Source organism: Pararge aegeria, chromosome 20 (genome assembly GCF_905163445.1).
Source record: "Pararge aegeria chromosome 20, ilParAegt1.1, whole genome shotgun sequence".
In the NCBI taxonomy this organism is placed as follows: Eukaryota; Metazoa; Arthropoda; class Insecta; order Lepidoptera; family Nymphalidae; genus Pararge; species Pararge aegeria.
In genome coordinates, this window is record NC_053199.1 from 8,775,879 (window position 1) to 8,802,969 (window position 27,091).

Genomic DNA, 27,091 nt, shown 5'->3' on the forward strand with positions numbered 1-27,091 from the left:
CATAAGTTCAGTTGGAACCATAAAAAAATACGAGTTAAGCACGCGCGCACGCACGCGTTTTCTTTAAAATCAGGCCATTAGTTTTGGATACTGGGTCCTTACAGGCCATTTCGAAAGTAACAATTGTAAAGTACAATAATTTCAACTGGCTATTGCCGCGATGTCGACCGCATTGTTTCTTATCTTTTAAAGATCCCGCGCTAACGGTTTTTATTCCCGGTTTAAGAATAATATTTGTCCTTTCCAGGAAGCTATCGCTATTCCAAGCTTTACCACAATCGGCTTAGCAATGAAGCCACGGTAATTGTTAAAAGGAAGCAGGAACAGAGGTTACCATGCCGGGATCAAGGTGTCTTTCGTTCTAATAATTTATGTGAATATGTGTGCTATGTTTTATCAGAATAAGAGCAGTTTTAGATTTAAACATAGGTAACTAAGAAACATACAATCATATATAATATTAGGATAGATAGTAAATGTGCTATTTTTGAGCAAGGTAATTAAACTTAATCTTATCTGTATAACTCCACAATATCCAGTGCCTGGCCTGATCTCGAAGTTAACCATAACGCCGCATTTACACCTGCAAAAAAGCTTTAGCCAGAATAGTCCGACTTAAGCTTGCAGGCATTAGGAAGTGCACTTGCCACCTTTTCCTGTTATTAGTTTCTAGTGTAACATAATGCTAATCTAAATACGTTTATATTGTCGCCCGAAAGATCTCACTGCATTAGTTTCATATATCTCGTACACGTGGTTGATTTATTTTAAAGTTACGTGAATGGTCACCAGAAGCTACGAGTATAATCAAATTAAAAAGGTTGTATGAAAACCATTTTTACCTTAGGGCGAACTAAAATATGTGGGTGTAAAAAATATATAAAACACAAAGATACTCACTCGCTATAACAACATATCGTAGTTCTCTGCAGCTTAGAATAAGCCCCAACACTATTATCAAGTCGACAGCTTCATGGTGCAAAGCTTCAAACTTGTGATTGGTTTAGAATTGATTCAAACGTTCGAACTAAATTGTCATGACAACTTTCAAGTCTAATAAAGCAACCGCATAAGTTTTGATGGTAAGATCCGCTAGCTATTTATATATTAGGAGGTATTTTTAAATTAGTATTGCAATCACGCTATTAAATATTTTTCTGTATTTCCATTTAGAGTTGATATTTTCGCATTTTCTAACTTTCTTAATAAATATAGCCCTGAATATACAAAACTGTCAAACTATAGCAAAATATTTATTGGCTAAAAGAGAGACTTCCGCGATTGTGTTTGTAGATGTAAACGTAGCCTTATAAAATAACGGCATTGATCTTTTAATAAATTTGATTCTAGTATTACTTATCGTTGGCCTTCCTTACATTAATTGATTTGCCTTCGATATTAATTATTGTTTTGTGTTTATATACGTATAGTATAAAGGCATGCACATATAATCTTCTTTAAACGGTGTGTAAACCATAGTTCTCAAAAAAGCTTTTTATTTGTTTAAATTTAGTTGATTTTTCCTTGTTACAAAGAGTTTATAATGGGAACAATTATAAAGCGAAAATGGTCGAAATTAAGAAACGGTGAGGCGTAATTTTGTGAAAGTTCCTGCGTAATATGACAGTATACAAAATGCACAACTTCCTAACAAAACTGAACATCCTTCACTTTATAAACCCGGGCACGCTTCGCTGTGACTCAGTTAATAGAAATACCCCTTCTCATGGTAATTGGGGAATTAAAACTAAATAAACATTTTATTAGAAAATAAAAAATAGAGTAAAAATTTCAATGATTATTTTTTGAGTACCTACTGCAGAAACAAGCAAATGAAAACTGAATTTTTAGTGTTGAAAATATCAAATCCTCACCAAATTGTCGTGTGTAAAATGTTAAGTGATTATTAATAGATACGTGTATACTATAAACGCAACACGAAAATTCAATATTATGCTTTGAAACTTAAATGTTCGCGGTTTAACTACATAGTTATTAATTAATTTCCAATACTGGCTCGTACTGCGTCAAAGTTTTGTTTGTATTTCGGCAAATCAAGCACAACCACGACATTTACCAAAGCAAAATTAAATTATGGTTAGTTCATTTAATTTCTTCAAGATAACAATCTTAAAAAAAAAAAAAAAGTATTGACTATTGATAAACGACTCAGACACTGGGAGGCATCTGTGTATCGAAAATACAACCGTATTTATATCGATATACCCACCAACTCAAAATCATGAACCCATTGTAAATCAAATATAATTTTAATTGTATCTTTGAAACTATTTATTAATTAAATAATAAAAATAAGTGTATTTGTAAAAATCCTAAACCCAAAATTACTGTAACACAATTTCATTTTAATATTTGACTCTACATAGGACTAAAATTTATGATTCTTCGTATACTAAAACTCACATGAGTTTGATTTAGGATTACTTATTAAAATTATAGAACCACAGCTGCTTCTTAGTTCCACATGCGTCAACTAGGTGATATATCTATACTAATATTGTATAGAGGAAATAATTGTTTGTCTGTTTGTTTGTAATCTAATAATTTTGAAGTTATCTTATAATTCTCAAATCTATCTGACACTGTGGTGAGTTCTGTGGCCATAGTGGAAGATCTCGGGTTAAATCAATCGCGACAGGGGCAATTTAGGAGTTAAGAATTTCTAAAATTTCTCTCGTGGAACGCTCTCAGGCCTTGGCCTAGCTACCAACCCACCGACAAAGATGTGCCACCACCGATTATTTACTTATTAGATTACTCATTAGATACTGCAATTTAGCCCTTAACAATCAAACCTAATGCTAAGTGATGCAGTCTACGATGGTAGTGGGCTTACCTGTTATAGGTATGCCAGTTATGTTAAACCCATATCCCTACAGTTTCTACATGGCTTTGCACCGAAACGCTAGGCTTAGCGGCACGTGTTTGTCGATAGCATAGTAGATCGATTACTGCGGCTAAAGCCTTCCACGAGAGAAAATTAAAATAACAAGAAGAAATTTAGAATGTTAACAGGCTCCTTTGAAAATTATACGCTTTGCAAAGCTTGTTTGATTTCAATATAAATAGAGTGCGCATAGCTCCAAAGTGAAAAGTTGCTGTGAAGAGTTTGTAGAACAACCCTTGTCCTTATTATTTGATGTTTTGTCTGTCGAATGAAACTAAACTCTACAGTTGGGAATGAGAAATGTTTGAATAAAAGTTACTATGTAAATTTCCTACTTGCGCATACTTACACTGTCTTTTATTTGAATTCGTTACTAACTTATTTTTTGTAACACAAGCATGGAATAGGGTCTGACAAACTCCTTCATTGTTTGGGGCTATTTCTTTATTGGTCAAATGAATAATTATATAATTGTGATTTGAACCCACACTCTCACTCAATTCTATCGCAGCTGTATTGCTCCATCCATTAACGTCCAGTATTAGAAACTGTGAGTGGTTCTAATTCAATCGGTGTAGCAATAGGGATGATAATTAAGAACATTTTATTAAACATTTTAACATCTTCCTCGGAATTAAAGTGTATTAAATAAGAACAGAACTCTACGATTTATTCACCTCGTTAACGGAAAGTGCAAATAAAAATCCGGATCAAACAATCCTAATGATCCTTCTTTTAATTGAAAAAATAAATTACTTTATTCGGAAACAATGGCTACAGATGGTACAGAAAGAAAATATTAATGTATACCTTGACGAGATTCTACGTTCTTTTTTCAGTTATAGTTAAAGAAATTTTGATATATTATTTATTTTGGTACTTATGTATATATAACAACACTCTTGGCACTATCCCGTTCTCTTGCTCTAAGTCTTTTCTACAAAGCTTGCCTGTAAGAAATTGCTTGCAGCAATAAGGCCGCCTTTGCATGTCTACATTGTTTACTGTTTCATTAATGTTTCTTTTCCTATATGTATGTTATACGTGCAATAAAGTGTTTCTTTTTCTTCTTATTATTATTATAATTAGTGAAAATCTAAGCTTTTTATAGAATTGCGAACTGCATCTGCTCACAAGTAAGCTAACCCAGTTTTTTTGATCAAAAATACAATAATTTCGTGCGATAACAAATAAACTTTCACCCTCCATTTAAACCATTTGGAAATAAAATATTTATAAATTCTGAACTATGCATTTTACTCTTTCAATTGTCATTCAGCACTTACATAGATACCAATAATAAACTATTCCTTCTAACCATTTTTTAAGTTATATATATAAATATATAACTTAAAAAATTAGGGCTTTCATACAAACTTCCTTATTTCATATTTAACTCGAACAGCCTATAGCCTCTCACAAGAATTGCGCTATACAAAAAGATTTTTCGAACCCGGCTGGTAGTTTCGCCTCTTCAACTTAAGTATTATACGCCTTCCACAATAAGTATTATACAGTCGTCTACGAGATGTAAGCTATCTCCTTACTACATTTCATAATCGGTGCAGTAGTTAAACCACACATATCCAACATCGCCACACGCTTTTACATTTATATGAATAGTACAGATGATCTTAAATTCACGTTTCCTTCTTTTTAATAAAATCTATCCTAAATCTTCTGGATGCAAGCTATAACTGTGCTGAATTTAGCCCTAGTTGCTATCGACCTATTGACTGAGCCAAGCATTGGTAACAATAAGGTGAAGGCAACATTGGGGCGTCATACTTGCGTCCTTAGCAGCGTTCTAATTTGCATGCCGCGTTTGAACAATCACAACTTTTAATGACGCGTAGTATGTAATAAACCACCAGTGCCATGCTGGCATGGTATTGACGTCATATGAGCATATGACGTCAAATAGATATAGAAGGCAAAACTTTTGGCGATATTCCACTTAGTAATTGTTCATTGTAATGTCTTAATCTCCTGAGGATTGATTGATTTATATATTTAAATAGATGATTAAATAAACAAATCAATAAATCAATCAATTGAAGATTACGATTGAACAAATTATACATACAGATTCTCCTGCTTCTCGCGGAGTACCTATAGCAAACTAAGCTTAATGTAGCAAAAGCCTGCTTATATCCAATATGTAATATAAACAGATCATAGCAGACACTCCAGTTAAGGGCCCTTGCCTTAGCCATTTTTCTGCCCAAAGACGTTTCTTTCTACAATTTCTTCCTTCAACTTATTAATCAACTCTGCACTCGAACGGAAGCCTCATGTGATTAGTCGAACGTAGGACGCAATTTTTAACGCTGCTTAGGAAGCAGGTTTGACGCGGTGGTTTAGCCTGGTCTTAGAATAGACACACATACTTTAGCATTCAACACAAGCAATGTTGAATCCTTGTTTGCTACTGAACAATAACTCACCATTGTTTATCGTTTACGTATGCCGTGAACATTGTCTCTAAATTGTCAGTGTACATTTACATTACAATCTTAGCGTGACACCGTGTAAATAGTAAACATTCACTGTTTCTGACTGCTGGTCGTTCGTCACAAATGTAGCTGCATTTGCATACACGCAAAACTTGAAATCTAGGGAAATGCAAATTACATCGGGAAACGATTGCACGTCACTGTACGTGAGAATAGTTTATACTGTTTCGTAGTGCCCATTCATTTTGTTGCTTTAAGCAGTTTTTTCTGTAACTTTATCTCATGAGAATTATGTTTTGGTATGATCAATTATATGTCTTTAGCTGATGCAGAATGTCTACAAGTTAATCTTACAAAAAAAATGAAATTTTAAAAATGGATAGAATATCGGCGATCTAAAACAAATCATTACAAAATTCATGGTAGCCGTTAAAAATACATCAAATAAAGACATATAAATATGAAACATTAATCACATTATAAATCTAAATGTATCTAATGTATTAATATTATATTAATGTGTAAAATACAATTCTTAAATATATATGAGAAATAAATGTTTTCTGATCGTATACTTGAACTCATTTTTGAACTAGAAACAATCCTCAGCACTTTTATGTTATTAGTAAGAGAGTTTAAAAGTTAAATCGCTTCAAGGATTAAGAAATTAGAAAGATAATTTGAGGAAGTTGTAGAAAGCAGCACCTCACTGGATTAAAGTAGTAAATTCCTCGTCCAATATGAAGATAAATGCAAATAAAAAAAAAAGATGCTCCATTAGCATGTAATGTTCGGATTAATCATCTATAATTAACGTTTCGGCAAATATAATTTACACTAAAGAATGCTATTTCGATATTAGCTGTATAATAAATAAAAATGTAAAAATCAAATTATTAAGCACTATTCCACATAATCTTTAGGGAAATAATATATATATTATTATTTAAGTGTTTCTTTTTTGTTTCAACTTTAATTTTATCTTTACTTTCTGTTTAATTTAATTCCAAGTTGTGTACACATACTTTGGGTTGTAGCTTAGAACAAAACTTGTTATTACTTATATTTAGATCTACTTTTAGTTATTACCTGTTTTGTGTACCTAATAACAATAAACAATAAAATATTGAATATAATTTTATTAATGGACGGGCATTCAATTCAAATACCGACTTTGTTAATTTGACACAGTAAACGCAAACATCTGACTTGGACCCTATATCATAAAACTTGACAAGTCAACAACGTGTAAGTAAGATATTACTTGTTAGTCAATTGTTTTATAAAACTTGACAATTTAATGTACGCAGGAATAAAGTGCTACTAATTGTCATAGAATTTTTTGACCGTTTTTCATTTTCTTAGCAATTCTTGTAAAAACATTTGTCTGTGGTAGGTATTTAATCTTAGGCGATAGATAATAATTCATTACCTTTAGTCTATTTTCAATCTTGTACTACTGTTAGTTATTTAGACAAGAAACCTATAACATACAATGTACACACATATAAACATACAAACATACATGCATAAAATCTTGTGTTCAGGGAAAAATTTGTAGTCAAAATTGTAATCAGAATACATTCGAAAAAAGGTTTTCTTAAATTTGACGCAGAAAAAGGGAAAGGTCAAGTACCTATACAGTTCGGAAGTAAGAGAGCTTTCAAGCGAGACCGTGTTAGGTGCTATGAATGAAAAACGTGAAGCCATACATCTTCAAAGCTTTTCCTTACAATATCCCGTTTACCTCAAACATAAGTGCAGTATAAGTTAAGTAATAAATATCATGTAGGTAGTAATTATACGAACGTTATTTTCAACATTTTCCTCAGCTCTTTATTAACTATTTATATCACAGGCCTCTTCTCTCGTAGCAAAAGGGATTGAAAGCCCCAACTATCTACGCTGTTTCAATGCTGGTTTGCGGGCTTCAAATTGTATTAGCCATTTAAGCAATAATAAACAAGACTCAACGTTTAAAAGTGATCTCCGCAGCACACGGATGAAGAGTGCTAATTTCTAACGTAATCCCAACACCTTAAAATTTTTAACCAGATCCAACGAACAAATACACAGCAGGTCTGTGTGTCTGTTACTACTGTATCTCTGAGACAATCAGATAAAGTTTCGTCTACACAAAAGTGCCTCCTTCAAACCCCTATTTACGTAGGTATGCTATTTTTGTTGTGAAATAGTTGTCGGTTTATTAATACACTTCTTGCGAACTTCGAGATAACATAATAATTTTTGGCCCAAATCCCTAACCTAAGCGATCAAATATGAGAGGAATTATTTCCGCTTTGCAAACACAGTTCCGATGATGCAAAATTGTTCTATTCTCAGTGTATAACGTCACGACATACTACAGATTATGAAGTCAAAGGCAACAACTCAAAATGTTTTACCCGATCCGACAATCAAAAACACAGACCTGTTTACTACTGCATCTGTGAGACAGCCCTCAGCGTGTTATGTATAGTTTCAAATATGATTTAGTTACTGAATGTATGTAGTTACAAAATTAGGTCTTTGAGACAGTCAGATAAAGTTTGGTCCACACAAAAGAGCCTCCTTCAAACTCCTTTTTACGTAGCTAATTATGTTGTGAAATAGTTGTCGGTTTATTAATGCACTTCTAGCGAACTTCGAGAATACCTTCGGGATATTTGGCCCGAATCCCTAACCTAACCGATCAAATATTATGAGAGAAATTATTTCCGATTTGCAAACACAGTTCCGATGATGCAAAATTGTTCTATTTTCAGTGTATAACGTCACAAGACATACTACAGATTATGAAGTCAAAGGCAAGTTACAATGTATACAATTTCAGTATCCAGGGTACCTACTGTAACCTAGTTTTAGTATTCGTTGATAATCCACTGTATAGCAACGCTGAAATGAATCAAAGACCCGATGAATGACAAACTACTTTTCTTGTAGTTTTATGTAGATTACTACTGGTAATGATATTTTAATAACAAATAAACAAACAAACTACTTTATTTATAATTAACAAATAAACCAATTATGCTCTAGTGCATATATATATAGTTATGAATAGATGTGATGTTTTAAATGCAGTTTTAGCAAAAATACATTTTAGGACTCTTTACTGACGAAAAATAAAACACACGCAGGTACCCAGTTATAGTGCCACTAGCAAAATATTTAAAACAAATTTACGTTATTTAAAGTACATGGTACATTTTCACCTACGGTGCAAGCTTAACGACCGTGATTTTTTAATTGGAAGCCTTTCTTTCGCTCTGTTTCTAGGTCAAGTTTGTATGTTAGTACGATGTCGTGTCGTACTTTTTGGATATACATTGTTTTTAAGAACAGTGTCGTTTGCATGGATTATTTTTAAATAAGAGTTTTAGATACAACCTCAAGTAAGGCTTCTCGGGCGCCACTCGTTTAGTTTATAGTTAGCGTAGCGACTAATAATAATTTTGGAAAAATTAAGGCAAATATTTCATATGATCAAAACTAAATTTTTTAGTTTAAGATGATAGCGTTTTTTTCAAATTTGTGCTATGGGAAATAAGGTCGTAAAGGGTGATTATAAAATTAAAGATTTGGTTTCACAGGAATCTACATATGTTTAGAAAGTTATACCAACCAATAGAATTCTTATAGTCGAGGGGTTATATTTGGTACTATTCTTACTAAGAAGTTACAAGTAGTGACTGCGCATTATCCAATGAGCATCTTGCACGAACTCGACGTGAGACGCAAGGCAGGAAACCGCAACGCGAGACTGCTATTTCCTGTTAAGCCGGATCTAGATATGTATCATTTTCCCGATTTAAAAGGTGCCCACAATGTGATGCGACCCTTTATATTATAGTGATTGGATCGGTCAATTCACACATTATATATTTATATTAATTCTATCTTGATAAGGGTTTAGGTTTCCATGAGCGCGCCACCATACACGGTCCTCCGTCTTTCTCACCCAGCCGCTTGCAGCTACCTTTTTAAGGTCATCTGTCCAGGGAGCTGGTGGTCGTCCCACACTGCGCTTACAGATTCGCGGTCTCCACTCCAGAACACGTCTGCCCCAACGGCCATCGGCCTACGACAGACATGACCTGCCCACAGCCACTTCAACTTGTTTATCCTTTGAGCTATGTCAGTGACCTTGGTTCTTCTACGGATTTCGTCGTTGCGAATTCTATCTCGTTCCTGGTTGCGTTGTCGGGGCTATGCCAAGTCTGAAAGGCATAGGACTGACTACGGTTTGCTGGTAACTAAAATATTGATCCAATAATTTTAGTAGGTCAGCGTATGGTGTTACTGCCGTAACCCCTTTTCATTGCTTCCTCAATCAATTTTACTTCTAGCAGCTCATGAAATTTATCTTTACTGATCAATAATTATTGTCAGTAGTTGAGTTTACTTTTCATGAATGTAACGTAATTTTTTTATTAATAAATAAAATAATATAATAATATTGTTTGAATTTTTTTGTTTACTTAAATTTTATATTTTGTTTTTTGTGTTTTAAAATTTAGTGCTATCTATTATTTTTCCTAAAAGACCTACTATCTTTTTGTCCTAAAAGGATACCCTTACATATTATCTTATCATCCCTTTGTCCATAATACGGTTAAAAGTAAGTATCGACCTTTAAAGGTATATAATCTTTGTAACAATGTAATCTAATAAAATAGACAGGTATACCCAAGTCGTCTTATCACGTACGTAGTAAATCTGAGCTCCGTTGCGCGTGTTGAGCTCACAGGTTTAACCGAAAATCCCTTTCTGCGAAATATATATCCTACTAGTGTATTACGAAACATATTGAGACAATCTTGACCTAAATACATATACACATAATATAACTTGTTAATTATTATTTGTTTTCTCATCAAGGCTATGGATTTTTATCTGTAGAGCACTGCAAAAAAGCACACAATACATCTGTGACGTAAAAAAATCCAGTCCTATGAGCAGTCAGACCTTAATTTATTTAGGACTGTAAGTTTTCTTCATCTCTAAATGTGGTAAAAGTATTTTAGGGCTATAAATTTGTAATTACAATGTCTTCATTTCATAGGGAGCCAATCGTTAAAATATATTTTGCTTAAATCATTATAGATGCTAAGGCTGCTATAACAGCATTGTATTTCTTCCAGTTTAGCTTTTACATACTTTTATTTGACACAAAAGTTAACCTATATATACTCGTATATATTTTCTTCAGGATGCAATCTCTTTTCTCCGCGATTTTATTCAAAATATTGTAGCTGTTTATTTCTTGAAAAGGTAAAAAAAAAAAACAGTTTCAGACATACGTAGGTACAGATAAGAAGAACTGAGAATTAATATTTTATTACTGCCTGTAGTAAAGAACACTTGTAGTAAAGTGGCGTTGCAGTCTAATTTAGTTAGTAGACAGTTAAATTAAACCACCATTAGAGTAACTAGCCTCTTGTATGACCTTTTGACCTCTGACCTAGACCAGTCCAGAGATAATTAAAAAATTATAAATTCCCAAATTGGCAAGGGAGATCTACAAATCTTTATAGCTAAAGCGAGTTCAGTTTTTTAGTCTAATTTATGGGAACCAGTTCATAATATGTGTGGTTATGAAGAAAGGAAAGTAATAAATAAATAAGCCCCAAATAATAAATAAATAAATAAATATACTACGACAATACACACATCACCATCTAGCCCCAAAGTAAGCGTAGCTTGTGTTATGGGTACTAAGATAGCTGTTGAATATCTTTATGAATATAATACATATAAATACTTATAATATACAGATAAATACCCAGACACTGAAAAACAATCATGTTCATCACACAAACATTTTCCAGTTGTAGTCCCAAAGTAAGCGTAGCTTGCGTAATTCTTATAAAGTGGGTAAATAATCAAACTATTGATAACTATTAATTCATATTGGCCAGATATTTTATTAAATTGATAAGGTGTATTAAGTAAAAAAAAAAAAAAAAAAGGTGAAAAAATAAAAAAAACAACAAATAAATTGGTAACTGATTGAACGACTTACTATTTTTCTATTTATTTAAAAACAAAACTCATTTGGCATAGATAAATCTGCTTCAATCTGTAGGCTAAGGTAGAATTTCTTTAGTTTGTGTTTTCATACTATTTCGCAAAGAGTATTATCACATGTACGGAACGGAGGAGGAAGATCATTCCAGATCTTGACCGCAGCGAATCGAAAGCACCTTTGAACCCTGCCTTTTTGTGTTTTGGGGTGGCGAATGTATGCACGACCAAATAAAAAACTTTATTTTTATAGCTTAGCTTAAACTTTTCCACTAGGTAGAGATCTGGTATAACTAAGCCATGAAATAAAATGTTCTCTCATCATCATCAACCCATCACCAGCAGATCACAGATTTTCTCTTAGAATGAGAATGATGTAGGATCACCGTCACTATAAGTGATATTTAATTGATAAAATTAATAATTACTCCAAAAATATAGAGGTGCGTGCCGAGGATCCAAATCGGTCACCCTGAAAGCCGAAGCCTAACTTTCAAACTCTAACAAACATCAAACTTAATCATATATTGTTAAAAAGTATCCTTATTATTTCGGATTCAAATTTCAAGTTATGCAAAAACTGGACCTAAAATAGCACGATCTCATTCCCTATAGTTTGATAAAATATAACCGTATAGTTTTGTATCCCCCCATTCGCAGTAAAATCAGAATTAAAAATAAATAGTTAATTAAAAATAATACCACAATCATTCAAATAAATAGTTTGAATACGCTAATACGCAGAAGTATAAAAGAGCATGCTGTTTACATACTTAGCTGATGTAGTATATGTAATATATTTGAACTAAGAGCTGGATAATTAATTATTATGATTGAAGCGGGAACCAGAGCATTCATTTTTAGAATTAAATGACGTGAAATTTTCCTTCTGGTTCAACCATTAAATTATAAAAAAGAAAACCCTTTTGCTTTCGCTATTTGTAGTACCACAGTTTTATACAGAAAAAGATTTAGTAATACCCAAGCTATTGAACACGTGGTACAAAATATAATTTAATATACACTTACTCTTTGTCTTCCATTCAAATTCTGAGATTATTTATTTAGTTACAGCACGAGTCTTTTGAAACGGCTCGGCTGATAAGCAACCATCGTTGGATATGAGCCTCTTTTGATTGCCGCCAACTTTTTTAACTTCGAAACTTTTTGCTGCTAACCACTTTCCGGAAGTACGCATAATACGAGATCACCCGCAATTAACATATTTTCTATTACTGAAAGCGCGATCCAGTTATAGAACAACATCCAAATTTCTTTGATGCTGATGCCAATATCCGAATTTCTTTGGCGAATTGTAATTTCAAATTCAGTTTTTAATAATTGCCGCGCGCAGGTCCCCACTCTGAATAGCTGCGTTTTTGCTGAGCTGGTATAGACCAATAGCTTAATTTAAAGACTAGTGGATACTCGCGACTTCGTCCGCGTAGGTGTCAATCTAGAATAGATGTGATGCTAACATCATAAACATCGTGGTATGTACCTACTATAATTTTACGTGGTATGCTGAGATAGTAAGTTGTCATTATTTTAGTTGATAAAATCCGTTTAAATCTGTTCAGTAGTTTTCGCGTGATGCCCTTTCCGGGCATTTTGACAGACAAACAAAAATTAAACAAAAATCTGTTTTGGACTCAGTATTGATTACAAAGTAACACCCGGTAAAAATTTTCAAAATATATTAAATGTACAGAGATCTTCCAGTCACATTTTTATTATAAGTATAGATGACGTGACACAGACCAACGATAATTATTGGTTTTGACTCAACTAATTTCCGATCCAGTTTACTTCAAATTTACTTATGGCTAGAACTTTATAATCATCATCACTTTAACCGATTGACGTCCACTGCTGTACATAGATCTTTTGTAGGGAGTTCCACAATCCACCGTCCTGGGCCGCTTGTTCCCAGCGGCTCCCAGTGACTCGTTTGACGTCGTCTGTCCACCTCGTTGGGGGTCGACCAACGCTGTTGTTACCTGTGCGGGGCCAAACGTCCATCGACTCTCCGAGTTATATACCCCGCTGATTGCCATTTCAGCTAGAAAGTAAAGATAAACAACATAAATAATAACACGCTGTAGGTAAGTTAGCAGTTACAAGAGCGGTTAAGCCAAAGAGTTCATTTATACTATTTGAATATTTTCTTAGCGGATTTAATGTCTGGCTCGCGTTACTACGTGAAAAGTATTAAGAAAATAAATTATTTGCAACTAGAATTATGTGAAAGAGTTATTTCGATTTTAGTTTTCCGGTCAATGCCCGCGTTTATTTCGATACGTGACACATTCGATTCAGGCCTCTGACAAATATTTGTGAATGTAAATGCCATCCTGTTTGATGTACGTGACTGAAAGTTCTAAATTTGACTCTTTAGAAGGTTTATGTGTTGAGCAAATGTATTTCGTTAGGTAAGTCAGGAGAGCCTCTACCTAGAAAATAACTTTGGAAGGGTACCCGATGGACGGAGCAAGTGCAGGGACCACGTTTTGTACGTCTACTATTTAAAGGGACAATCGGTGGTAACAATCTATGATTTAATCAACGTCACAATACAAATAACTTTTCTCCAGAATAAAGTAATAAAAATACTATCCATGCAGCTAAAATACACCAACACTCCGACAAGGGTTGTTTGCTTAATACTCGTATAATTTGAACCACTATGCATGGATAAATATTAAATTATTATTCAATAAATCTCGAAATAGTAAGGGTAAATATTATGTTTTCTAACTTTTACGTTTATTTAGGAAGCGTAAAAAATATATTGAGCGAACAAAATATTCGCAAATCGTTTGGCGATGGGCCAAAGTTATGTAAAAATTACAAAGAATTTTTTTATTAGCTTTAACAACTTTATAGTCTGCGGCCTGTGGGCATTAAATAATTCCGCAACATTATAGGCGCATCGGTAGAGAACGCCATCATAGCCAGATTGTAAGACCCGCTCTTTAGGACCTGACAATGATAGTCAAACTTATTCCCTGAACATAATATGATATAAGTATATTCAATTTTTGTAACTAAAAATATGTTGTTTTCGCACATAGGCTAAGATCGGGACACATTCCGTCCAACAAATTTGGATTCCTAATGGGAAAGACACCTTCTCCCAACTGTGACACATGTGGTGTAACACATGATGTGCATCATTTGCTGATGGAATATGCTCGTTATGACGTAGTTAGAAACCAGTTAATTGCATCTTTAAATCTAAATGAGTTGCGAGTTGGCGTGTTTCATAACCTATTAGGAAGACCAGACTCCATCGAGCCGTACCACTTGTTAAGATTATTTGCTGATAAAATATAGAGGTTAATGTTTATTAGGTTACAATAGGGCTTACATGCAGCTGTTCTGTAAAAGCCCATAAAAAAGATTTAAAAAAAAATACGTACCACAACTATGTGGTAGTTATTTTTTTTTTGTAGTAAATAGGTACTTGCTAGCTTTTTCATGGCTACTCGAAACTTACGAAGTGCATTTTCCCCGATTGTAACTACGAAAAGTCATTAAGAAAAAGAAGCTTGTTTTCGAACAAGTCTTAACTGAATATTTCTAATACATGAATCGTGAATTCAAATTAAATTGCTTGATTCATTTCATTAAACATAGGTGATATTGATATTCATTTAACAGTGATATTCGGCACTATTACCCCGGGATAGGAGATGAAAACTTTTGATGATTTTTCACCAAATCGCTGCCAAATTTGACAAATTTTAATAACTATTTTTGAACTGGAAATGTCGTATTACAAGTTTTGCTCGAATTTTGTGTAGATAGATGAATCTGATTGGATATAAAGAACAGAACTCCGGAGTAGACAGCAGGTAACGACTCCATAACGCCCAGTAATATGTATTTTTTTATGTTTATAAATTGAAATTCAAAATTCATTTATTTCATCATCATCATCATCATCAGGTGGAGCGCGCTTGCCTAGAATGCTGCCTTTGATTTGGAGGTACTCATATTGTAGGCACTTGGGAAAAATGGAAGCTGGAAGGGAGTTTTTTAAATATACTCGTATATTTTTATAGTTAGAGTTTTTGTTTAAAACACTGAAAAGTTATAGGCGTTTGTCAGGGATCGGACTAGGTATCCCCGAAGTAAGCCAAAGTCCTACCGACTTGGCTATCACCACTTTTTCAATAAACATTAACATTACAGTAACCTTGTATTTTTCTCATTTAGGAAGTAATAAATATGTTCAATCACTAACGATTAATCATTAATTCAACAAATTCACAACTAAATAAAAAGTAAATACTTCTTTCACTAAATTAGCAACATTGCCCGACCGCGATTAAACAAAACCCCTTTTATTGATTATCGACATCAAACAGAACATGTCTCCAAATTGTCTGTGTATATTTATGTCACAGCCGTGCCGCGGTACCGAGTAAATAGCGATCACTCATTAATTCCAACGTTCCAAACAATGACACAAACCTCTCTGACATTTGCATATCTGGAAAGCTCGGAATCTGTGTAAACATAATTTGCTCGTTGAGAAATCAGCGCGTAATTTCCTGGACGTTTATTTAAAAAAATCACCGCTCCATGCGCGTTTTTTATGGCCGCAGATTGAAAAACACAGTGATTTTATATGCGGAAATTTTTGAAATTTCCTGTGTCTGCAAATAATTAATTATTATATGCTTGCGGTTATTTTAAGAATTTTTCATCGGTTGTCTCTGGATGAACAATTTTGTACAGTTACAAATCATAAGGTCCTGGGATAGCTGGGTCGGCTAAAAAAAAATATATAGTGATAGTGCCTACAATATGAGTGCCTACAATAAGGTATTCCGGGTTTAAAAAAAATTATAATACCTTATATATGTATATGATATTTAATACATGATGTTTGTGTGAATGTGGTAGTTTAGGGACTAGATCATACTTATTACAACTCATTTCTACTTCGTCGTTAATGATTTATGACTGAGACTTTTTATCTGAAATCGTTCCTGCATAGCAATTGATTTATAAACAGAAAACATGAATTTACATTGGAAATGAAAAACCTGCGAAACTTACTGTATTCGGTCTGTAAAATAATCCCAAAAACTAATTTATTATTAACCATGCTACTTTCTACTTGAATTATGACAAGATGTTAGCATCTATATATTATATGTTTACCGTGTCAATCTTAAATATTTTGAAGTAATAATGGATACCAAACAGCCAGTAAATTACAATAGGTACCTACAACAAAGTTGCAGAAGAATATGTACCAACTATACGATGTTATGATGCATTATCATAACATCGTATAGTTGGTACATATTCTTCTCGATTCATTTTGTATACCTACTAGTAGATATAATGCAAATAAATCAACGTCCAATTTCAAAATAGGCATTGAATCGATAAAGACTGTTAATAATTCAGCAAAGTCACATTCACCGCAAAATTAGTTCCAGGCCAGATACGAGCAAAAATAGCAGAGATCCATGTAGCAATTTCCGGAATGAAAATGTGTTTCCGATGTACGCAGTATGATATTGCATTTTACATGAATTTGTAATCTCATTTATAATATGATCAATTAATTAATATAACGATCATAATAATGATTAACATATAACTCAATTAAATTCATTTGGCGCAACTTTATCTTTAATATTGAAACTAGTTCTGTTATAATCAACTCACATTTATGAGTCTAAGATTTACTCTCATAATTATATTCAAACGGATCGACTCTGAGGTTAGGGTTTTCAGGATTCCATTATTTTAAATTCACTTTTATCTGACTTCGTATAAAAATATGAATTATACAAATTACAAATACATATCTCAAGTCTTCTGAAACTTCAGATGAAATCCAATGCTTTTAACGCTATGTAGCGAAATACTCGCAAGTCCTCAAACCTCACATCGGTCATTTTACAACAACACTAAAATGTATGCATTCATTCATTTTCAATTTAAGCAATGATACAAATAATATGTGTTGGGACCAGGTTTTGTCTAGTGCCCCTAATTAATAAATAATCAATTGAATATATAACAGCTTAATGTTGAAGATTAAACTGTTATATATTATGTTAATAAGGGTGACTCCACGAAAGGTTTAAATTATATTGAGTTGAGTAGTAGTAGCACAGAGGACGCTGATGCCCAGTCTTGTATGACAGCCGCGGAAAGGGGAGGGGTAGTGACAACTGTATTCCGATCCGCCGTACGGCACGAATACCTATCGAAAATATTATGATAATAGTCCGAACCTGGAACATCGATTTATTGCTAAGCATCCTACAACTCTGGGCTATTATTTATACAACTTTTTTTAAGTCCAACTAAATAATTATTTAAAGTGCTATCGTGTAACAAAAATACCTGACTTAAAACCAACTAATGCCACAAATACTTCCTAAAAGCAAATCGTTCTAAACATCAGTAGCGGTGCAGTCGGCGTTGCAACGCGTTGATCACGCAAGAGTTCATTCACCCCTGACCCGGAAAATTCATTTTCTGTCCTGGTACAATAGGCCTTTAAAAATTTCATCATGCAACGCTGCAACTCCAAACGTTTATTCCTGAAAAGGATACGGTAATTTACAAAATTATACAGTCTATGAAAGATCTTCACTAACGTAATGCTAGTTGTTACTTTGCTTGAAAAAGGTTCAGGTTTTTAAAGAAGTCGCAGAATGCCACTGGAAACTGGCGCCACAAAGCGTTGAAGTTTGGGAATCCTTACACAAGACCTACGTTTAACTGTAAGCGTCCATCGGTCAGCTATTTAAGCAAAAATATCCAGGTTGTAGGATTTGACCAAATAAAATTACTGTAAAGTGATAATAAAATGGTCACGCCATCACTATTCATATCATTGAAACTTCACTTAACATCACTTCTCTGGGCAAAGTTCATCTCCACTTTTGTGGAAGTATCCTTACTTTTATGTAAGTTACGATATTTACATATTAAATCAATGTAAGAGGGTGTAAAATACAAACTAATAACAAACAATAAACAAGCAGCTAAAATGTACGTACTACGCAATGAAGAGTTTTTAGTAAATAATTCTCTGGAATACGTAGGTCATAATAAAAAGTGGAAGATATTCGCTACAGCAGCTCAGTGAAGTCGTCTGTATATAACCTTTACAAAACTCGCGAAATTCCACTCAAAGTTTGTTTCGAATTTACAACTCTTATTCGATACTTAAATCCAAATAAAGTTGGAATACAATTTATGTGAAAGTAATATAAACTTTAGCTGCTGCTTGTACGAAAATCCAAAATAAATTAGATTGATTTAAGCAGTTGAATGGAATCGTTGTTTCCGAACGTTTGTACCTATTTCGCGTTATTGACTCAATACGACTGCGTCATGAATAATATTAGAACTTGCTATTTGCATTTCTCTGAAATAAATTTCAGACGAAATTGGAAAGAATGTTTTTTCTAAAAATACAATGGTAACATCCTAAACTCACCCCATACCACATTGTAGGATGAAATAAATTACAAACAATACCCGATCTACAACTCCACACGCTGCCTGATCCAAGCTATCCACGTTGGATTGCTTAGAGTTGCTGTTAACCATTTCTGCGGTAAATATTTTTAAAATTATGCGTTTTTATTTGGTAAAAATGTAGTTCTCACATTGAAGATAGCAAACCAAAATAAAATAAACTATTAAATTGTATTACTTAAATCGTTCAATACTAGTGGCCAAAAGCTTTTCGAAACTGGCAAAGATAAGTTACAATACATAAGTTTTGTTAACCCAACAGGGACTCTCCACGGGAATAAGTTTAGATAAAAATACAATAAATTTGAACCATTATTTGAGAACAAAAAGCTACGTGATATCGAAAGGCACTCTACCTTGGATAAAATATTATTCGGAATCTCGTGTTTAAGGCAGTACCTAACCTTATCTCTTACTTGCATGACCTTATCAGGTTATTTAGTAAGGAATAAATGGAAATATTAGACTTAGAAATAAATAACATTACCTTTTACTTAGACTAAATATATTAATTTTATTACCCTAGTTACTTAACCATTATTTATTCGTTTACTGAAAATATTCCTTGGCCAGATGGGACCTGGCTCCTCCTCGTTTAGAATTTATTATTATGTCTGTGAAAGTAGTATGTATTGATTAGTCTGTTTTGTTATTATTTTTATAACATCTTCACGCTCTTTGTCTCTTTTGTTTCATAAGATTTTCTATGAAATATATATATGGAATAAGCCTTTAAAAAAGTAAGGATACATATACAGGCAAACAGCATTTAAACTGCAAGTAAACTGCATTATTTCAGTGTAACATGAAATTCATGTATGGAATGACACATAAAATGGATTTGACGCACAAATTCTTCAACACTTCTCAAACAAGTGGTCTTGTTAAAATAAAAAACAGAATAACAGAATTTGTGACTGGGAAACATTGGGTCCATTTAGCTAAATTAGCGTAACCATCCTCAAATCTTGCAAATCTTATATCAAGCGTACTGTATGGATCTACCACTCGACGCCGTATCAGATTAAGCAGTCGGCAGGTACTTCATTGCAGTTATGTCAAATGCAATATAACTGCATAGAAACTTCAGTACAATTGTGATTTGTGGTTAAGTTATAGTTAAAATGCCATCCGTCTGTAAAGAGTGAGGGTACCAGCAGACACTGTTCGACTTAAAAGGAATAACTTATTAAATGTAAAATTATTCATAGATCGATAATAATTAAAAATATACAACGGATCAGGAGTCCAAAATGACAAAGGTTATACGCTTTACAGTGCTCTATATAACGTATCGTTTTCGTGTTTTTGCGTCTATGTTTCCTAAGATTGGCAAATATCGCCAATAAAGGCGGCCTTTTTTATTGTGCCTATTATTTTAAAATAGAATTGTTGTTTAAATATAGGAAATAAATAAAAAAATAGAATACAATGCTAAATTAAATGGGACCCGTAGTTTAATATTAAAAATAATGCAATTTATTAATCTAACCGAACCAAATCTAACCATACAAAGTACTTCCATATTTTAAAACAATGGAATTCTAAGGGAAATGATCTATATGCAACCTAAGTAAACAAACGCTGTCTGAATTCTTCCCTATAACAATCGAGTCCGGCTTGTTTTGAATTTTATTTTAAGTGGGTTTTATTTTTGATCAACCATAAGATTAATAGTAACCTCTTAGTTAAATTAAGATAGATTTTTAAGAATTATATTAATATTATAAAATATTATAAAGATCTAAGAGGATCTAGGAGGATCTAAGGAGGATTCGTAGGATTTAGAAGCAAAAATAATTTTACTACACAAAATACGCAATTCCTTAAAAGGAAATTGTATACAATATTACAATTAATTACCGGTTTGTAACTTGGGGATGTTCACAAATCTATGTACCTATTTCCTCAAACAACAATTGAAATTAAATTTATACGTTTTGAGCCTCCGAAAGAGTACTTCTTAAAAAACTGTGAACTATGCAGATTAAAAGTGTACAATGTGGAAACATTTCAAACACTATTAAGGCTGTAGTAAGTACTATTATTAGCGACAAACTTGATGCTATTTCTGCAAATATTTCCTTCACCACATATCTTTACACACATCAGTGGCGGACGGCGGTGCAGCCGACGCTAAAACAAACCGATCACGCGAGAGTTCCTTCACCTCTGACCCGGACAATTCCATTACAGTCCAAGAACAATAAGCTAGGCGAAAATGTATGCAAATTTATAAAAGAAGCCTTACCGTGCTGATATCCTTATCCGTACTAATATAACAAATTACGAGAATGTTTATATTTATTGAATATACAATTTCTAAGCAGTTTCTATTTATTTTTATAGTGATAATTGATTGACCAAACCATCGTCTATAAACCGGGCAACATTTCGCAGGGCATGCTACAAACACGACCTACAAGTGCATCGACCTGACGCGTAGGTGTTAAGCCTTAGGTGTCTGTAATTGCAACACTTCAGTCTGATACACAAAGCAACACTTTTGGCGGCAAAATTAAGCATGGCGATATTATTTCTGCACAAGAACACAGTCTCAAAAAGCTTCCACTACTAATAAAATCGATGTAAATTCAATATTTCCTGAGTATGCACTGCTGGCGGAACTAAACATGCTTTTAGAGTACATTTTGGAAGATTTTGAGAATCCGTTTGTATGGTGTAAGGTCATATAAATCCATACTAATGTTATAAATGTGAAAGTATATTTGTTTGTCTTTACGTACGTATCTTTGGGTTAGTTGATAGGACGTAGAGCTACTTTTTAACTTAGGCAAACAAACGATTCCCACGGGATTTTTCAAAAATAAACGCAGGCAAAAAACCCGGGTAAAAACTAGTTATTTATATTTCGTACTGAATATTTTGGTTTTTGCAACTATAGGAAATTAAGGTATTGTTACGTATCATGGGAGAACTCAAAGTACTGCTGTTACTGCTGTATCCTTTACAAGTTAGCCTGTTACTATGTTTGAATTCATTTTATTTACCACCAGATAATAATAAATAGTCAAGAACTAACTTGTATTGGAATTATAATAAAAAACACTTTCTTTCTGCATCGATGTGAGATAAATATCACTCTACTACTCTATCAAACTACGTGTAAGTGTAACAACAGAAAGCAATCTTAACGTCTGGTGTCTAATATAAATATCATTCGAGCAATTACTGCACTAGGTTTGTTCGCATTAATAAGCGACGCGCAATGACGTGATGGAGTCTTGCTAAGTCTGCTAATTCCGCGGTACCGACTTGGGCTTTGACGGCTGAAAGACTGAGATGTAATTGCTTTCAACCGCGAACCGTAGGATTTCATTAAAAGATCTGTCTAACTAAGATTTTTAATTAGTTAGAAAACGAACTAAACAAAAAAAACTAACTAAAATACACTAAACTAAACAACTTTTTTTTGGAATTTTACACAAAGACAAAGACCGAAATATAATACAACAGCATATGCTCGATGCCGAACACAGGTCTCCTATCTCATGGAAGATTTGTTCCTACACTTCTACATCGCGGTTTCTCAGAATTTACCGATTATTATTATCACAATCATGTTAATGGTACTTAAAATACACATGCAATGTTACATGCTCTCCAAGGCACGGAGGGTATATTGCGCCAGTTTCCTAATTTTGGGTTGGTACTGTGAAAAACTCAATCATCATCAACATCTATAAAAGGAAAATGACAAACACGCGTTTCGCAGTTTTTCAGAAAGTTTCATGGGTAATCCATAGGGATTTCGGTTTAAAATAAAGAAGAACGTATTTCCAAAGTTTTTCAAAATAACAATATGCAGATAAGTATTTAATTTTCCCAGTATATTCATGAAATATGGTATTTTGACTTTCAATAGCTTTTAGCTTTGCCTGTAGCATTGCTTTCTGGAGATACCTAGGCACTGCAATTTAGAAACTCACGATATATGAGATAATCAAATCAAAGACGTAGTTACTGGTGCACTTATATTTATTTTTATTTTTATTTTATTTTTTCTTTAATTGGAAAACCAACAGTGGTAGATACTAACTAGTTAACAGATTGATTGACTTAAAACTAATAACAGGTTTCCACAGATAAGTCTTATATAAACAAGGGTACCTGATAGAACCCAGCAAAAACGCAGCAAACTAAAACAAAGTGTTAAGTTTACCTAGCATGCAACAGTTTATCTACTAAGTTGCGACGTACACTATTCATATTACCATAAAATAAGTCAATTTCGGGGTCATTGTAAACAGAATTAAGAAGGCGAGAGACACGGATTATAAAGTAATTAAATCTATTCTTAGTTTTAGTTAAGGGTACGTGCAGAATCTTTTTATGCCTAGGTAATCGCGAGGGTACAAATAAATCTATTGAAATATAAATATATTGAATAACATTCCTGGCCTTACCCGGAAATCAATCTAATGATGATGATAGCTGAACGTCTTTACGAATAAAATATTTATGAGCTCAGTGAAAAATAAAATACACTTCACAAAAAACACTCATTATAGATGCCCAACGAAATAACGCCGATTCAATTACTTTACCGTGTGTGAATAACGAGTTGTCGTACTGAAATCGTCGAGACAAATCAAAAAAGTTCCATGGAAAAGTTCCTCCTTAAATTCCAGGAAAATCCCACACATCTTTAAAGTGTCGCCATCGTATTATTTATTTACTTCAAATTAAATAAGCTTCAAATCTTTTTGGGGGTGGAGAAGTTTTTTCCACTGGATTCAAAGGATTGCATTTTACTACCTGGTGGAGATATCTTTTAAATATCCGTGATCATAGAACTAAATTAAAGCTTCAGTCACATCTGCAGTCTCTTTCTAATTCTATGTATTTTTGTTGTATGTTTTGGAAAAATTTCTAATATCAAAAGCTACTCAGTACAAAGTAAAATATACTGTTTCTACAAGTTTATTAAATTAGGTATCATCATCCTCACCTCAACTTATTGACGTCCACTCCCTACAAAAGATCTATGGTCTTTTGTAGGGAGTTTTAAAATCCAACGGTCCTAGACCACTTATTTCCAGCGGCAGATAACATGGCCTCAAACCCCAATCTGTCTCTTTACTCACCGTATTTAAACCTTGTTTGGAATTTGATTGCAGTACTTCTCGAGATTTAAAAGCAGTGATAGCCCAGTGGGTATGACTTCGACTTCACTTTCGGGGGGCGAGTTCGAATCCTAGTCTGAAGAAAATCATCGTGAGGAAACCTGCATGCCATAGAGTTCTCCATAATGTTCTCAAAGGTGTGTGGAGTCCCCACACACCTTTGAGAACCACACAACTCCGCACTGTCAAAAGGTGAACAAACGCGTTTGATATCCTACAGCAATTAAAACCCAAAACTACATCAGAAGATTTGATGAAGGAATATTTCAAATAGCCAACTAAAATTGGCAGAATTGCCAGCTATGACCTCATAACCTTTGTCTAGATATGACGTAAAATCACGAACAAACCAACTCTATAAATGATGCAAAGCGAGCGCATCGAAACCACATTTGCATGCCAGAATCCAGCTTATTGATTATGTTTAGCAACAGCAGATTTATGAAATAGACTTATAGTGTGTTAATAGTTTTAAAATGACTATCGGGATATTTATATCTGTACTACTCAGGTATAATAAAACTTTAACAAATCAAATTTTGTATATAGAAGATATTTTGAAAACTTTTTACTACTCTGTACTCTCTAATCACTACTGACGCCAACACTGACATTATTTCATTTTTGTGTCCGTCTATCTGTAACTGCTGAATCAATTCAAATTTAAAATAAAATTACTTGGCATTAGCTATTAATAATATTTGACATAGGACACTGCTTTGCTTAAATTAACATAGTTTCCTTGGTCTCGGTTGAGAGACTTAATAATTCACTCGAAAGGTTGTATTATAAGTTTTAATTTGTTAAAAGCAATATATTTTTGAAAAAAAATTGAAATAAGAAATGTTATATTAACCAGATAAGAGCATTTTATTTATCTTATATTGATTTTACGAAATAAACTTTACGCCAGCATAGATAAAGATAGAAGAGCTATAATTTTATCAGCTGTCTCAAATATTTGTATGATGATTGTATTCCCGCGAGCAGCCTTAAATGTAAAACTTTTCCGCACAAAAAATGTAAAAATAAATCCAGAGCTTACACTTTTCGCGAGAAAAGTTAATTTAACATCCGTGAGTGAAATGATTCACAAAATTTCGCTGGTAAAATAAGTTCTTGTTTGTAGGAATGAATGTTTTAATTACATATACGTAACGTACGTACGTAATTTTGAGCGCTATAATGAAGCTGTAAATTAATTTGGGTCGGAAAATCTTGTTAATTCTTCCAAAATTTAAATACTCTTAATTAGCCTCTGTTTTACAAACTCATTAGCGTTTTTTGTGAATACCATTTCAAATCATTTGAAAACATATTTATATCTTTACATTAATAGACGATGGACCTAGCGGAAGGCCCATCAAACGTTTAATTGAAAGCCATCGTCTATAAACAGAGCAACACTTCGCATAGCATGAAAGGAACAAGTCCTAAACCTGCCAACCAGTATCCATCAACGTGAGGCGTAGTGTTAAACCTCATGTGTCTGTAATAACATCGGCAACCTCGCCCTTGGCTGAATCGCAGCAATGCTACTTGGCGGCAGAAATAAGCATCGAGTTCGTACTTCTCCCGAAAAACACCTCCACTACTACCAACACTAAAACGATAGGTTTGGCTATGGTCATATAATATACCATCAAAACACGCAAATACTAGACACTACATCATCATCATCATCCTTAGTCAAAGTCAAAGTCAAAGTCAAAAATATCTTTATTCAAGTAGGCCAATAGGTGGCACTTTTGATGCGTACATAAGAATTACACGGTAGTGAGATGATAGCGATAATGCATTCGTAAACTTAAAACTAAAGCTACGAGGGTTCCAAACGCGTCCTGGTCTAAGAAGCCCACAACCAACTTAGACGGGTGTTTTTTTGTTTTTTTGTTATCACCATCTCACAATGTCATTTAAAATTATTAGAAGAGCATCCTGGTTAGAGCAATAATTCACACCCAAGCTTTTTTATCGATTACGTAGTCCTTTATACTATAATAGGACTTGTTTTCTATAAGCTTACGTTTAATACAAACTTTGAACTTTTTAAGAGACATCTCCAAGATGTCAATGGGTAGTTCATTGTAGAATTGTATGCAATTTCCTTTAAACGAATAATGAATTTTATGTAACCTAGTATATTGCACTGTAAGTTTATTCTTACTTCTAATGTTTAAATTATTGCAGTCACATTTTTTCTTAAATTTAGAAATGTTCTTATGAACGTACATTAAATTTTCAAATATGTACTGTGTAGCTTTTTCATATCCCATTGCTGGGCATAGGCCATCTTCTATTCGTCGTAAAAATAAAGAGACCTGAGAACCTCGCTTTTCCTTTTATACTATACACGGCTTAACGTGCTCTACAAAGCAAGATAGTACCTAATGTCGTAAACCTGATGAAAAGCTTTTATATTAACATATAACTCTAGTGAAGAAATTAATTTTGATTATATCATTATGATCATTGGTATAACAGGCGTTTGGCCCAAACCGCTAAGAGTTAATTTAGCTTATATGAGAATTGGCACGATGCGGTACCTGGGGGCTTGAATTATTAATAATTGACAGATGATTTCTAAACGTTTCCATCCACAGTATAATTTGCTTTGTATGTAATACAATTATTATTTCGGTCAGGTAGGTTTGTATGTTACACATCATAAAGTACTGCTAGCTGCTAGAAACGAACTTAATATTATATACACTAACTTACTCATAAAGTATCCTACTATTAATCTTGGTCCTTAGATTTTTCATTGTTCATTGTTACACCTAAAATAACTTAAAAGTAATTATTTACCTATGAGAGATATCTATTAATAATCGCTTATAAGAAGTCGGTCTTATTATTATGTGCATGACCTGTGTAATTTTTGGTGAACAACAACTCGACATCAAACTAACTGTCCATTGTGATTTTAATTACGACTTTTATCCAAAATTAATGGTAAATTTAAAGAAAAAGGTTATTCTACTACAATATTAATTTGTTGCCATAAAAAAGGTAATATATATGATAGT